Here is a 16,973-nt window from a genome sequence, read left to right as displayed (position 1 = left end):
GGAAAAGAATATTGGTTGTTAAAATGTAACAAAAATCCACAGTGCTCTTCTCCGATTTTGTCCCAGTAATGTTGCTATCTATGTGTTCTCACAGGAATTCAAGCGATGTACTACATCACTTACAATCTGGCCTCTTATTAGAATGACAAGAGATGCTGATAGAAAAAAACCATCATTTTAATTGCAAGCATATGTTACCGGATATTCATTTTGTTATTTTTAAGCATTTAAGCACTACCCAGTCATTTATATTAATTTCTAACTGATCATGCCACTCCACCAGGGAAGGTTCATGTTGGATAACAGAAAATATTTCTTCTCAGAAAGAGTGGTGATGCAGTGGCACAGGCTGCCCAGGGAGGTGGTGGGGTCACTGTCCCTGGAGGTGCCCAAGAACCATTTGGATGTGGCTCTGAGGTAAGTAGTTATGGTGTGATGGATTGGTGGTTGGACTAGATGATCTCAGATGTCTTTTCCAACCTTAATGATTCTGATTCTATGACTCTATTCTGTCTTGGAATCAGTACAGGGGACCTGTAGGCAGAGGGGACCAACTTAGGACTACAAAAGCAATTGATTATATGTAGAGTACAAACACTGGTAGCACATTTACCACTCTTCAGACTACAGCACCACATCTCTACTTAAATTCCCTTCAAGTTATTCTTCCAGCTAAGGATGACGTGATACACTCCTGACACAGTACCGTGGGAAGAGCTAACCAGAAACTGGGAATTTTGGCAGACTTGTGAGCATGTGTTTCAGACGATCTATTTGACTGCCTGCCATGAACCACGAATCATCTCTTTAGGAGGCTACAGCAAGGCTTCTCCTGAATAACAAATCTCTGAGGCTTTGACAACAAGGCCTGGTGGGAGATTTGGAGAATCCAGTAGATGGTCCATGGGCCTGATGTCCCAGCTGACCACATCTCAGGGATTCCTGTCACTGGACTTGTCCTCACTGGGTTCCAATGAGAGCCCACCTGGCTGGGAGACATCATAGAATCATAGAATTACCCAGGTTGGAAAAGACCTTGAAGATCATCAAGTCCAACCACAGCCTAACCATAGTACGCTAACTCTAACAACCCTACACTAAATCATATCCCTGAGCACCACATCCAAATGGCTCTTAAACTCTTAAACCAGGGATAGTGATTCAACCACCTCCCTGGGGAGCCTATTCCAGTACTTAACTACCCTTTCTGTGAAGAAATGCTTCTTAATATCCAACCTATACTTGTCCTGGCGCAACTTGAGGCACTCCTGAACCTTTCAGCCCATGGAGCTGCACCTGGAGGGGATGCCACAGAATCATTAAGTTGGAAAAGACCTGTAAAATCATCTCACTCAACCATCAGCCCTCCACCACCATGCCCACTAACCACGTCCTTCATGCCCTCCAGCACTCCATGCTGTGTGTTGACACCCCGAGAGCAGAGGTGATGGCATTCACTTCAGAACCTCATCCCCCCTCCAACCCAAAGCACCTCACCACTCAGTTCTGGGGATGTGCTCTGTGTAGGGTGGAAGATGGAGATGAAGAACGTGTTCTTTAAGGACTGCAGTACCCTAAACTTGGCAGCTGTGCCTGTGTGGATGCTCTTGAGATTCATACCCTCATAGAGATGCCGTGGGAAGGCGATTTGCAACCAACTCCACACTGCATCCAGGAGACTCCACAGGGTTTCCTCATTGAAATAACCCCTGGAAAATGGGAGCCAGGATGGAGCATCCATTACTGCAGAGCTGCACTGATGCATCCAATACTCATTGCATTTGTAAGCAGCTTCATTTTTTACCTCCTTTTTCCATTCTGGACCGCAGCGGGGCCTCCCCCGGCCACCGCCCTCAGCGGCCCCACCCGCAGCCCCGCGCCCGTTGCTCGGCAGCCGCGAGCCAACCGAGCCTGCCGGGAAGCCGGAGGGGCAGCACCACGGATAGCTCCTATTGGTCGAGAGAGGCGAGGGGCGGGACGGAGGATCCGCTCTCTTCTTCGCTATTGGTCGGGAGAGCTGTCAATGCGGGCCGAGGGGCGGGGCCTGGCGGCTAGCGGGGCTGCGTTGAACGCCGCGTTAGGGCGGGGGAATGGAGCGAGGGGGCGGCGGTTGAGGCTGCGAGAGAGCGGTGTGAGGTACGGAGCGCTGCGGGACCGCCTCACCTGGCACCGGGCGCTCGGCTTTCCCTTCTCTCGGGCTCCGGCTGTGGGTGCGGTCCTTTGCGGTAGCGGTCGGGCTGGGGCTGTGTTTTAGACTGAGGAGATCCTGCGGGGATCCTCGTTGGAGGGAGGGCGGGAGGCTGTGCGGATGGATGCCGGCTGCCCTCAGGTAGGTGGGTGGGGACGGAGAGGGGATGGCAGCCCCCGGGATGGCCGCGAGGGACCCCGTGGCTGCGGCAGGCGGCACCTCGGAGCGGGGCTGTGTGTGTGAGGGGGGGCGGCGGGGCTGCGGCTGGGGGCTGAGCCGCACAACTTGTCGCTTCGGCTGCGAGAGGACGCGAAGCCGAGGAGGGCTGGGAGATCCCTTGTTATCGGCAGCGGGTTCAGGTGCTGCGAGCGGTGCCCAGGGGTGTTGAACGGCCCGGGCTCCCGCTGTCATGGGCTGTATACGCCGCCCCGCCTGACGGCGCGATCCCCGCTCCATACAGCGTTTTACCCGCTGTGAGGGTGTGGAACTAGCGTTTTTCCCTCATCGCGTTTCAGCCGAAGGGCGTTAAATTCATCCTTTAGCGTAGTTTTCTGTGTTCGCCTAAAACAACACTGTGCTTAGTCTGTGTGTTTTCGTGCTGAGCTGCAGTTAAAAAGAAAAAAAACCACTAAAAAAAAAAGACAAGCGTTTAATAAGATCTACCTGCCTGGAGTAGAAGCGCAAAGCGCCATTTTAACAGGTGGGCTGGGTAACAGGAGCACGGGCTTTTTCCATTGTATGGATTGAAGCGCTACCTCGAGTCGTGTGGGTGTGCAAGATTTCTCTCGTTTTGCTCATTTGGCAACCTCCTCTCTTTGTACTTGTGCTGAGATCCGCTGCTCTGCACCCATCGAGGTTTCTGCATGGAGTGGCTCAGCCTTATTTGTCAGCGTTCACCTAAAGCTGCAGCATCTGGGGGGAGGGGGGTAAATCACAACTGCATCGGAGAGCTCATTGCCTTATTTAGCCCTTGAGGCTTTTGTGATATGCAGCGAAGCAGCGTTATGTGTGACAGTGGCTGAAAAGAGCAGCGAGGAAGGGAGAACGTAAAGCGGTGGCCATCGGGTGCTGCAGGGCACGAGTGCTACACCAGGGAGTTGGAGCTGGAGCTTCCGATTCGTGTCAGCTGGTGCCGAGACCTGCAGCCAGCGGCATGTAAAAACAAACCTGTTGTTAACCCCGCTGTCAGTGGCTCGGTTCTCAAACCTTGAAGCGTTTAAACAAAGAGATGGCAGTTCCATTTGAACGACCTCACAGGTCCTTCTGCCCAGGGAGGTTGTGGATGCCCCGTCCTTGGAGGTGTTCAAGACCAGGTTGGACGGGGCCCTGGGCAACCTGATCTAGTAAATGTGTATGTTTGGTGGTCCTGCCAGGCAGGGGGGTTGGAACTACATGATCCTTGAGGTCCCTTCCAACCCGGGTCATTCTGTGATTCTGTGATTCTAGTGTAGTTCAAAAACGTTGGGGAGAAAACATGCTTTGAGATTCAAATGTGGGAATGTTCACTGTAGCTCTATTGCTAACAAAGCCCTGGAGTATTTCATAAGTCTTTTTTATTGGTGAAATAGCTGCAGGAAAGCGTTTGAAATTGCATGGCTGCTGAGGAGTGTGCAGTCTATTGCATATTTTTACAAGGAGGTTTGAGCTGGTCTGTTGCAAGCCTGGTAGAGCTCTGATGTAGTTCAGTGGTAGCACTAGTGGGGACACCAGCAGTGTCTGTTCTTGTGCTGTGGGGCAGGATGGGTGAGTGAAGGCTGCAAATATAGGGTAGAACAAAAGAATAATTCCTACATGGAGAAAACACTCTTTAACTGTAATGAATACAGTTAAATAATGAAAAGTCAGTTTGCTTCCCCTATGTAAACAGCTATTTATAATGCTGACTATATATGGATGCTCTCGCAGGCTGTCTGCTTGTAAGAATCATAGAATTAGAATTACCCAGGTTGAAAAAGACCTTGAAGATCATCAAGTCCAACCGCAGCCTAACCAGTACCCTAACTCTAAAAACCCTCTGCTAAATCATGTCCCTGAGCACCACATCCAGACGGCTCTTAAACACAACCAGGGATGGCGATTCAACCACCCCCCTGGGGAGCCTATTCCAGTACCTAACTACCCTTTCTGTAAAGAAGTTCTTCCTAATATCCAACCTTTCAGGACTCTGAAAAAGGATTTCAGAGCCTTGGGGCGACAGGTAAAGGGCTTGGGAGCACAAGTTGTGTTCACCTCTATCCCTCCTGTTTCAAGAATTAATGTCAGGAAATCAAGGCATGAGAACGGCCAGAGGTTTGCTATCACTGAGGAGTGTAGGTCATGTAATGAGGAAAGGAGTTGGATCCCTGTTTCCAAGTTCTACATTCTAACTATAAGGCCGCTTGTTTTTTCTTCACTCACGTGTTTGTTTTATCAGGCAGTTTGGGAGTTGCACCTCAGTGTATGTAGCCCTGTAACCAGTGTGTTTTCAACCATAGCTTTGTGCTGATGGTTATTTCGGGGGGGAAAAATAAAGGACGGCATTCATAAAAAATAGTTGCTTGGCAACATTTAAAGTAAGCAAATGAAAACCCCACCAAACTTACCCTCTGAAAAGACAGAATGTGAATCAGTTCTGAACTGACCCGCAGTTGTGCCAGCCACACAAAGCTCCATTATTCTGGTGAGCCATATCACTGTCCCTGGTAATCTTCTCTTACAGATGACTATAGAAATACAGATGTGAATGGTAACACCCTGCTTCAAGGAACTGAAGGGGATGATGTGGCTGTAAGGTTCAGTGGAGCCAAATATTGATTCAGATTGCCAGAATACAACCAAAAAACTTCCTTGGAGCTTGAATGTGAACGATTATTTTTCACTTATTTTCTTCAGAAGTGGGTGGCAGTGTTCAGATGCCCTGCAGCGTTGTAGGCTTTCTGCATTCCTAGAGAATACAGATAAGTTGATGGTAATGTTTTTCATGGTAGAGAATTCTTCTTTAGCTCGGTTCATTTGAACTATGTTTTCTTTCATCTCCCCATCTAACAGCCCTTATGTTCGAGTGGGAAACGCTTGGCTTTCAAACTCATAGAAGTTGTTTTTCTGATCTTGAAATCGATTCCCTCCCCCCATACCAGTTCCTAGCAGACTGATAATTATCTATGATAAGCACCTGGCATAGGATCACCTGTGCTTCTGCAATGTGCTTGGCTTGCTTGGAGTGAGCTTAGTGCTTACAAAGACAGCAGCTACTCAGCTGTGGGGTTCCATATGTGTGAAGTAGGACATCATTGCTGGAGTGCACCTCACTGCATTGCTTTGGCTGAGAGGGGACTTGATCCAGGTTTATAAATACCTGAGGTGTGGGGGCCATAGTGGCGAGGCTGGTCTCTTTTCAGTAGTGTATGGGGACAGGACTAGGGGTAATGGGATGAAACTACAGCATAGGAAGTTGCGCACGAATGTGCACAAGAACTTCTTTACAGTGAGGGTGACGGAGCACTAGAACAGGCTGCCCAGGGAGGTGGTGGAGTCTCCTTCTCTGGAGATATTCAAGACCCGCCTGGACGCCTACCTGTGTGACGTGGTGTAGGGAGCCTGCTTTGGCAGGGGGTTGGACTCGATGATCTCTAGAGGTCCCTTCCAACCCCTACAGTTCTGTGATTCTGTGAATTTGAATGCTACTCTGTGCTAGCGCTTACAACAAATTTCAATGTGTCTGGTGAGAATATTCTGAGTTCTGTAGCATGGCATGTTAATTGCAAGTTCATCACAGCACTCCTCCCTGAGCAAATGTAGTGTAGTTTGTTCAGCATCTTCCAAAGTCTGATTGTTTTATAGAGACCGTGGGATTTTCTATACACTGTATTCTCAGCTATTATCTGAGAATGTAATGGCAAAGTCAAACTGCCTGGAAGATGAGAAATGGACAAAGTCAACTCTTCTCTGAAGCCCTTGTCAGAGCTATTAGGCTAATTCTAATTTCCTGTTGTCCTGCTGCACTCAGTAAAAACTTGATAGCAGCTGAAAACAAATTCCAAGACAAGTTTCCTCTTCTGTTTTTTATTGTTAACACTTGGCAGCATTTTGTTTACTCCCAGTAGTTACTTGAGCCCTTTCTGTGGATACTTTTGCACACATCATGGGTTAAGCAGCTGTTCAGCTTCACTCATGTTGCTTATGTGGAAGTCTATACTTCACTGGGGCAGCTGTGTGACTCCAGTTAGAAGGGAAGAGATCTTGGGTCTGTCAAAATGCACAACAACTCATTCAGCAGACAGATGTTCTTAATCTTGCATATTAATTAATATTTCAAATTCATGTTTGTCATACTTATTGGCAGACATGCTGGCAGCTCTCAAGTATGGTCTGTATTGTTAGAATATACTCTGTGAATATAGGGGATGGGTACACGTTTGTGACATAACTTGCTTTTTATGTTAGTTATCAACTGCAATAATAAGTTTAACTTAAGTACTGTACTCCTTATTCCAAAGTTAAAATGTTTATTAATCAAAGACTAAGCAATTGCCATAGCAGTAATAGTAGGTGATAGCGTTTCAGTTGTGAATCTGAGAATGCAGACTTGTTTTTAGCATTATCCTTCTTGATTGCAGGATGGGTGTTGACTGAAGTGGCATTGCATCTTCTAGCAAATATTCATAGAATCATAGAATGGCCTGGGTTGAAAAGGACCACAATGATCATGTAGTTTCAACCCCCCTGCTATGTGCAGGGTCACCAACCACCAGACCAGGCTGCCCAGAGCCACATCCAGCCTGGCCTTGAATGCCTCCAGAGATGGGGCATCCACAGCCTCCCTGGGCAACCTGTGCCAGTGTGTCACCACCCTCTGAGTGAAAAATGTCTTCCTCATATCTAACCTAAACCTCCCATCTCAGTTTAAAACCATTCCCCCTTGTCCTATCACTGTCCACCCTCGTAAACAGCCATTCCCTCTCTTATTTATATTCTCCCTTCAGGTACTGAAATGCCACAGTAAGGATTCCCCAGAGCTTTCTCTTCTCCAAGAAAAGAACTGAATAAAATAAATACAATATATATCAAATTAAACCTTCTTCCAGCCATTTGCTACTGTTTGAAACCTGATTGCTTTGTATGTTTGGAGGTGAGAATTGACATCAAGTTACAAGAGGCCAATTTCATGCTTTTTCAGCTGTTGTTAGTTAAGAGAATGGCATTGCTGGTGGCTTAATCTGTTCTTTTGGCAATACCTTCTGTGATGCAAGATGGTTCTCCTTCAAGACCTAATTGTGCCTTGTATGTACAGTTCCCTTTGGAAGGTAACTCAGAGGGCTGTCCAGTTAGACCTGCTCAAAGTGGTGTTTTCACTTTAAATAAATAAATGTGTATTTGTATATACATGTATATATATGTACGTGTGGTGTAGGGAACCTGCTTTGGCAGGGGGGTTGGACTCGATGATCTCTAGAGGTCCCTTCCAACCCCTACAATTCTGTGATTCTGTGTGTGTATATGTCATCCTGAGATATTGCTAGGATGAAGTGGTGTAAAATGTAGATTTTCTTCTCTCTTTATGACTTAATTTTTTTTTCTTTCACTGCACTTTCCTTGCTTTAATTACACTGCTGTGTTATCTTCTTTTGAGCACTTTGAGAGAGAATTTCAGCCCAAAATAAGCAATGGTGTGGGGTGAAAGCATGTTATCTTTTTTTCCTTTGTGAGTTGGATTCCACTCTCCTCCTATTTTTTTCCTCCCATGCTGTTAATCTGCAGTGTTCACAAGATTGTCCTTGCTTGTTTGCTTAATCTCTCCAAACATATTTCCAGCCTTTTTGGAAGACGAGGCTGGAGTTGACAGTTGCTTTAGCAGAGTCCCTTGCGACAGGACAAGGAGAAATAGTTTCAGACTAAAAGGGGGAAGTGTAGACTTGAGGTGAGGAAGAAGTTTTTTATGCTAAGGGTGGTGAGGCACTGGCACAGGTTGCCCAGAGAGGTGGTAGGTGTCCCAGCCCTGAGAACACGCATGGTCAGGCTGAATGGGGCTCTGAGCATCCAATGTGGCTGTAGGTATCCCTGTTCACTGCAGTGGAGTTGGACCTGATGGCCTTTAAGGGTCCCTTCTAGCTCAAGCCATTCCAGAATGCTGTTATCTACCTACATCTTTAAGCTTTAAAAAAAGAAAGAAAAGCTGCGAAAGGAAAAAAAAAAAAACACCACCATACAAGCCTGTCACCAGAACTAATCCTAGTATGAAAACACCTACACTGAGTCTATGCTCACTTGAGAAGTTTCATACTTTAAAAACTTGAGCCTACCTTATGGACCTTTTCACACGTTCCTGATCCATCTGCTTATCTAGCATAGCTTCTCCTCCATCTCTTCACACAGTCCTGTGCTGCTGAAATGCAAACCGCCTTTGCAGTTCCTTTAATGCGTAGTAGTCTTTCTACTGTACAATTTCTGTATTTTATAAAACACAAGATTTGAGGTTTTCTCCTTTCTCTTTTACTGCTGGCATTATTAGTACAAAGGATGTTTTAAATTACATGCCATTATAATGTTTTTAAGCAGACATGATTTTTCTACTAAACTGTAAAATCTTGTTTGGGTACAGCCTGTGTTTCAAGGCAGTTATTTATGGAGCATGATAACACTGTACATTGTGATGTACAGTCAGTGCAGCATTGATCTGGCAAGCCCATAGACTGAAGCTACTAATTTATGTGGTATTGCCTTTTATAAAATGGAAAACCTCCAAGAGGGAAGTGGCCAGTGCTGATGGAGTGCTTGGTGGAACAGGTAGGACTCGAAAGTCTGAATTTAGTTTGAGAGGAGCATCTTATGCAATTGCTCCATCTGTCCATCCATCTGCCCACTGGCTCATCCTCCCACCCTGCCGGTAACTTCTGAACCACTTGGTCATTTTTTGGGAGGGGGGGGAATGTTCTCCAGCTCTGCTGAGCCATGCGGGTCTGATGGGAAGAGGCAGGTGATTGGAGATGGGACAAGAAATGGAGACCACTTCTTGTGGGTCCATAGTCAGGCTCTGCTATATTGTCCTCGTGTTACTTGCTGCTTTTTGTCGAACTGTTGGGCAAGGTGAAGGTAGTAAGGAAAGCAGAAATGATGTGAAGCTGATAATAATTTGGGAATGTTATTTTAGGAAGCAAGTAAGGGTATTTAAGCATACATTGTGGGGGATCTGTTTGACATCACCTGATGTACTTTGAGCACTGGAACAGGCTGCCCAGGGAGGTGGTGGAGTCTCCTTCTCTGGAGATATTCAAGACCCGCCTGGACGCCTACCTGTGTGATGTGGTGTAGGGAGCCTGCTTTGGCAGGGGGGTTGGACTCGATGATCTCTAGAGGTCCCTTCCAACCCCTACAATATGGTGATTCTGTGATGTAGCTTATGCTGGAGCATAATGTATGTCTGCAAAGAGTTTCTAATGTTTGAAGCATCTGTGGGAAGGGTGCTCAGTTCAAATCTACCATGAAGAGGGAATAAGGAGAGAACTGTAGGTGGAACATCATCTGATGTATGTGGGTAAGAGGTTATACATGTTTCTGTCCCTGATTTTGTAGGATATGAGCTTGATGCAAGTAGAAGAGTGGCAGCCAAGCACGAGGATAGAACAGGGGTGGGTAAGCGCGGTCCTACAGCACAGCAACGTGAGTTGGAATCACTGAACTAGTTCTTGAAAAACGTGGAGGGCTGAAATGTCACATACAGACACCAAATTTGTTGCTCGACTTTCTTTAGAAACTATTTTTAACACAGTTATAAATAAAAACAAATTTCAGTGTGAAGATGCCAGTATGGGATTCACACAGTAATAATAACAGAGCAGTATTTTCAGAAGGTGAACCTTGGCTTTTCTCTTCCTAATCAAAGAGCTGTTCCTGTTGTTGGGAGATCATTAAATGTTTCACTAATTCTGTACATATTGATGTTTTAATTGCCCGAAGCTCTGTGAATGAAAAGCATATTTGAGAAACATGACCTTACTTCCCTTAGTTCTGTCAACATAGTTGTTTTTGAGTTACTTCTGCTGACTCAAATTGTGACTCACAGGGGAAAAAAAAAAGCCCACCACCAACCTGCATGTATACTTTTAATTATTTATTTGAGATTCAGGATTGCTTTATCTATAAGCTCAGAGACTGAGAGATGTTCGGTATCTTTTTTGTTGTTGTTTTTCTTGTGGGGTAAATAAAACTCATTTATATAAATCATTCGAAAATAACAGTGACTAAAATTGTGTTGCAAACGTGTCTGGGTGAGGGGAGATAGGAAAGTATTTGTATTAAGGCCAAAGTCTACTCGACTTTGATTGAACAAAGTACTGAACAACCCTGAGAGACTGGGAAGCCTATCCTGTATTTTTCCACCCCAGTAAAATGGGTGACCTTTTGTCTGACTGTTCCAGTTATATTCACTTAAAATAACGTTTGAGCTATTGTTGGGTGTTTTCAATGGAAATGAAATGGCAGACCAGGCTCCTTAACTTGCTCTTCTTCAAAGGAATTAGCAAAGAGGAACCGTGCTGTCCTTTGAAATAATTGGACTATGTGAAGCTCCAGAGCTGGCAGAAAGAAATGGTTCAACTGCAAAAAATACGAATAAATGATTTCACTGAACATATTTTCCAACTTTAACATCAACGACAGTGTGGTTTTTAAAATGGTGGTTCTTACAAACACTTTGAGACCGTTCCAAGTTTGGCAGAATTATGAGAACAGTAGCTGTCGATTTCACTTTGTGACCATCAGCCTTTTTTAGAGTTTTCTGATGGCGCTCAGGATTTAATAGTACTCTTTGCTTGCACCCTGGTTTTGATCGTTTGATTGACTGGTGGTCTCTCCTTGCCTTGAGAAGGACAGAGTAGCTACAAAAGAAGCCCCCACTAAAAAGCACAGGGGTTTGCTGTGCCCTGTGCACTGTTACCACCTACGCAACGACCATAGAGGTTACCAGATGTGGGGAATGACTTGCCGCTGTAAAGGTGGATGATGTGGGGCATGTAATGCTTGAAAATGATGAATGTAGGTTTGTACTGTAAAGCCATTGGCGTATGGGTAATGTAATGGGACTCACATCCTAATTGGTGCCTGTGGAAGTAGCTGTACAAATTTGTGGAGTTATGCTGTACCTATAAATTACCAAATGTAAGCAGTGGAAAATTTATGTCTATAACCGGTTAAAGAGAAAATGGTATATTTTCTGTCCTTAAAGTTCAGAATATGCTGCTGGGAATTAGATAGATTAGATAGAGGAGGCTGTGTTGCTGGAGTGGAATGGAAGCAGAGACAAAAATGGCCTCTTCTTATTGGGCATGCTTACAGGTTTCTTGTCAGCTCCAGAGCCCTGATGTGTGAGCACTGTGCACTGGATCCTATGGAAGAGCCTGTGCCTCATGCTCAAGGCTTCTCAGCCGCGTAGTCCAGCACAAAGTTGTGTTTGCTGCTGGGCACGGTTTATTCTCCTGCTGGACATGAAGCTGCCTGAGCTTACTGTAAGGCCCAAGTATTGAATTATACAGTGCTCAGCAGTACCTGTGCCACGCTACCAACGTGTGAGAGGATGTATCATGATAAAGATTCTAACTGGGGAGCTGCAGAGTGAGTTTAATGTTCAATGTGTGGGACTTGACAACTCTGTATGTAGCACATATATTTGGGTGGTGTTAATTTATGACCTCTCTTAATCCTTTCCAGTCTACCTGTGAAGCTGAAGTAATTGGATTTTATTTAAGGCGAAATGATAGATGAACATGAAAATAGACCGCTAGAATCAATTACGTGATGGATAGTGACTTTTTTCTATCTTCCTTTTGCTTATCTGATAGTCTCTACCGTTTTACTGAGGAGTGGCAGAACAGATTAAAACAAGCTGATGGATTTCATGTTCTTATCATATGGTATCGTAAAGGTTCTTTGCCTGAAAAACCCCAAACAAAAATACATTTGAGTGTGATGTGAATTGCTTGATGTGTGCCAATGACTGGTAGTTGTGTGGAACAGATTTTCATGGTGATGCTACAGCAGTAGTGGCATTGTAGTATCACAGAATCTCAGAATTGTAGGGGTTGGAAGGGACCTCTAGAGATCATCGAGTCCAACCCCCCTGCCAAAGCAGGTTCCCTACAACACGTCACACAGGTAGGTGTCCAGGCGGGTCTTGAATATCTCCAGAGAAGGAGACTCTGTATGCTTTAAGTTAGAAGCTAAATCCAGGAGAAAAATGTCAAAAGCCAAGATTTATGTTAATCCATAACGTCAGTTGCATGCAGATGGTTTTGCTTAGATGTACTCTGCAAATGAAAGCAGAAGTAAAATCACTGTTAGTGCAGAATGTGATAATGTTTAGGTTCTGTGATGTTAATGGTAGAGCAGCAAACAGTGCTGGGCAAATAAGCGTTCTAGGCTGGAGAATTTCCTCTAGTGCTTGCTTTAAGATGGAATATCAGAGTTGAAAATAATACTGTAGTCTTAATATGAATTAAAATGTCCTTTAGTTTAAAATATATATATAGGTAGTCTCATTTAATACAGTGCTTAATCCAGTTAGGCAATCTTAGGCTTGTCTTGCTTCTGTCTCCAGAATTAATGTTGGAAAATGCTGGATACCCTTGTTTTACAGAATCACAGAATTATCAAGGTTGGAAAAGACCTAGAAGATCATCTAGTCTAACCATTACCAATACTTCCTGGCTAAATCATATTCCTCAACACAACATCCAGACGTTTCTTGAACACTCCCATGGTCGGTGACTCCACCACCTCCCTGGGCAGTGCATTCCAATGCCTGACTACCCTTTCCGAGAAGTAATACTTCCTAATGTCCAGCCTGAATCTCCCCTGGCACAGCTTAAAACCATTCCCTCTAGTTCTATCACTGATAATTAATACAAGAGTATATAATTTCATATGGAATACTTAAGAAACGGAAATGAAGGTATCATGGAAACAGCTCATTTTCTCTCCGTTGTTTTGTAGGGAATTGAAAGCACTTTTTGACAAAAGCCATGTCTTATATGGGCATTTCTGCTCTCTAAACAAAATGCATGAGCTGAAGAAAAATGATCCAACTGGTACATGCAGCGCTACAGTAGGGAAGGGGGCGTTTAACATCACTTTGAAGGATGTTTTCTGCATCAATACGATCAGTTCCGTGTAAAAAGGTGAAGAAGTTAATTAAAAATAAGGCTTTTGTAAGACTTTATAAGGCGTCCTTCTCTTTACCTAATTAAATGGAGAGAATCTTCTTTTTCAAACATTCTTCCTTAACAGTACGGACCAAAATGATCTATGTTGGGCTGATCTATGTCAGCTTTATAGTTGTTATAACTCATTAAGATGAGTTATAATAAATCCACCTGAGAAAAATAACGCTGCTGTTTCATTAACAGCTGAACCAAATCACTGGGGGAGGAAAAAAGAGTGAAGCTGGTGTGGTGTGATTACATGACAGCAGCTGAGACAAATGTCATTCTCCCGAAGGAGAAACACGAAATAAATTTGCAAATTGATTTCAAGATTGGATGTCAGTAGTGAACTGAGAGAATACCGTGCCTGCACCAGTGCTGGTGTGATGTAGGGGACAGCTGTGATTGCAGTGTTAAGAGGAGTGGAATATGAGCCAAGGTAACAACTGGACGACATTCCAGCAGAGTGAAGCACTTACTGTGCAGCCATTGACTAACCCTGAGCTTCTGAAATACTGTGAGCACATTGTGCTTGAAATAAAGTCAAAGTGTTATTCCATACATCCTTCTGGCTCAGAAAGTCGCCTCAGAATTGAAGGATTAGGGTCAAGGGAGAACTTGGTCCTTGAGTAGCACAGAGCAGGTCAGTTAAACTGCCAAGAAACTAAGGAAATTTCTTCACTAGGAGAGTGGTTAGACCCTGGAACAGGCTGCCCAGGGAGGTTGTGGATGCCCCGTCCTTGGAGGTGTTCAAGGCCAGGTTGGACGGGGCCCTGGGCAACCTGATCTAGTAAATGTGTATGTTTGGTGGCCCTGCCAGGCAGGGGGGTTGGAACTACATGATCCTTGAGGTCCCTTCCAACCCGGGTCATTCTGTGATTCTCTGTGAAATTGTTGACCTGCATTTGCCATCTGATGAAAGTTCTTAAATCAGATCTGTTGAAAGCCTGTTTTTATGAACAAAAAGTTTGAGCTTTTTGTTTAAAACCTGTTCTACCAGAATTATACGCAGAATGATTATAGCAGGTATTTTTAAATTGCCCTCATGCTTCTGTGGTGCTTGGTGCGCACTGCTTTTATTGCTTGTAAGTGACTATAACGTATCATTCAAAGATATTAAGTGGAGTAAAACTTCAAAAAGAGTGGAAAAATAGGTGTGGGTTTAAAAAATCTGTGTGGTATCAATTTGTGCTGAGTATGAACTGAAACTATATCTATATATATGAATGGGATTATTTGATGCTTTGTTTTGCATCTTTAGTTCAAGAGTTTGGAAGAATATGAAATGGAGCAAAATCTGAGAAAGTCAGAATATTTATCCTGCCTTCCTATCCCTCTTGGTAGAATCTGCAACCTTTCTGGACTCTTGTAGTGTGGTTTTCACCTTTGCTTGCCTTTACCATGGCCAGAGTGCTGCCTTTGTTCTTTCATGCACACTATTCTTACACCGCTGTTTAGAATCATAGTATCATAGTCTCATGCGGGTTGGAAGGGACCTTAGAGATCATCGAGTCCAACCGCCCGGGATTCGAGCCTCTGTGTAGCAGAGCGGCACTTCTACCACTTGTGCCAGAGGGGGGATTCGAACCCAGGGCCTCCGGTGTTGCAAAGCAGCGTTCCTACCACTGCGCCACCAGGGCACACAATAGAATCATAGAATTACCCAGGTTGGAAAAGACCTTGAAGATCATCAAGTCCGATCGCAGCCTAACCAGTACACTAACTCTAACAACCCTACACTAAATCATATCCCTGAGCACCACATCCAAATGGCTCTTAAACACAACCAGGGATGGCGATTCAAGCACCTCCCTGGGAGCCTATTCCAGTACCTTTGTGTTGTTTTAAGGTGGATGAATGGTCAGCGTGTTCTTTGACATTTCCTTGTAATGATTATTTTAGTTAAAGAATGTAATAAAGAGGTCCTTTAAAAAATAAATTAGGTAAATTCTATGGCTTTGTCATTGGCCTGTGGTTGGATGTACTGAGGAGACCCAGAAGAGTCTTTGTTTCCGTCTCTGTGCGTGGGAATTTGTTTGGAACTGCCTTCTAATTTTTTTTTACTGAAATTACAGAGATTATCAAGTTCTTGATTCAGAGCATTTAGAAGTGGCCCTTCTCTGTGTAATTCTAGTTTAGGATTCCTTCTTTGTAGGGAAATGAGCTGTACAAATCTAGTAAGTGTTGAATGTCCCCCTCAGCTCTTGTTGAGGTCCCATCTGCAGTACTGCGTCCAGACCTGGGGCCCCCAGTACAGGAAGGATGTGGAGCTCTCGGATTGGGTCTAGGGGAGGGCCACTAAGATGGTCAGAGGGCTGGAGCACCTCTCCTATGAGGAAAGATTGAGGGAACTGGGCTAGTTTGGCTTGGAGAAGAGAAAGCTTTGGGGAATCCGTATTGTGGCATTACAGTACCTGAAGGGAGCATATAAATAGGAGAGGGAATGGCTGTTTACGAGGGTGGACAATGATAGGACAAGGGGTAATGGTTTTAAACTGAGACAGGGGAGGTTATGTTGGATACGAGGAGGAAGTTTTTCACGCAGAGGGTGGTGACACACTGGAACAGGTTACTCAGGGAGGCTGTGGATGCCCCATCCCTGCAGGCATTCAAGGTCAGGCTGGATGTGGCTCTGGGCGGCCTGGTCTGGTGGTTGGTGACCCTGCACATAGCAGGGGGGTTGAAACTACATGATCATTGTGGTCCTTTTCAGCCCAGGCCATTCTGTGAAGTGTATGAGGGTTGACTTAGCTATTAGCAACAATGATTTTAATGTGAGATTTTTTAAAAAAAATTTTTTTGTTTGTTTGTTTTGTTAAGACTTTACCCTTGACATTGTAATGTGTATCGATGAATATTTAACTTTGAATTCTTTTCTGACAGCTCTGTTTGCAGTAGGCACCTAATTATCAGATGTTGTAAACATTAGAAACAAGATTTCATAGCCCTTCTGTATCCAAGTTCACTGTATGTGGAGTATTAGGTGACTTATCACCTGGATTCTTCTGGTTTGCAAAAGAGTAGCCCCAGCAGCACACTGAATTGCAGTTGGAGTCCTGAATCCATGCAGTGTTTTGGAGCTTTTACTCTCATCCAGGCATTAAATTACAACGTTGTGAGAATGCTGAGCGTGTCGTTTGTCAGCGTGCAGTTGTGTAGCGTTGTTCACCATCTCTTCTTGTGAGAAGGAAGGTGTTGGCTTTTGGTTGTGAGCAGCTCAGAGTCTGAGCTGTCCTTTACATGATGTGTGCAAGTAGAAGGGAAGTCAGTTGTGGTATATGGGAGGACTGTTGGACTAGATGATCTTGTAGGTCCTTTCCAAACTTGTGATTCTATGATTCTAATCTTGTAGTTGTTCTGCTTCCTAAAGCATTTGTTTGTCATACATGTAACAGTGTTGTTCTAATTAGGACACAGAAAAACCCACTATGATATTGATGATGTTCTTTTCCTGGAGGCTGAAGGCCTGACAGTGATTAAGTCATAGTTGCACAAATTTTACCTTTCTGGCTGTGTAGTTTAGTTGTATTCTTGTGTATGAGAAAGTAAAAGTCTCCATTACAACATATGCAGGTAGTGTATGTTTGAGTTTAAGCAATAATTAACTAATGAGC

The 16,973-nt window shown here is 44.4% G+C and overlaps 1 protein-coding gene across 22 annotated transcripts in view; it reads left to right on the top strand.

Moving 5' to 3' along the window:
- Window positions 1-2,084: 2,084 nt before the first annotated feature.
- Window positions 2,085-16,973, top strand: part of CDKL5 (cyclin dependent kinase like 5) — a 108,245-nt gene continuing 93,356 nt past the window's right edge. For 16 of the 22 annotated variants that reach the window (XR_014940277.1, XR_014940275.1, XR_014940288.1 and 13 more), the window contains exon 1: window positions 2,085-2,136. The gene's annotated coding sequence lies outside the window, so the exon portion shown is untranslated. Of the gene's footprint in view, window positions 2,330-16,973 lie in introns of all 22 variants that reach the window. The other 6 variants (XM_085531088.1, XM_085531041.1, XM_015886072.3 and 3 more) reach the window with 2 other exon arrangements.

The sequence above is a fragment of the Coturnix japonica genome, chromosome 1 (genome assembly GCF_054131305.1).
Source record: "Coturnix japonica strain WE chromosome 1, WE-NBRP24, whole genome shotgun sequence".
NCBI lineage: Eukaryota > Metazoa > Chordata > Aves > Galliformes > Phasianidae > Coturnix > Coturnix japonica.
The sequence above is the reverse complement of the archived record's forward strand: the minus strand, read 5'-3'. Positions and strand labels throughout refer to the sequence as shown.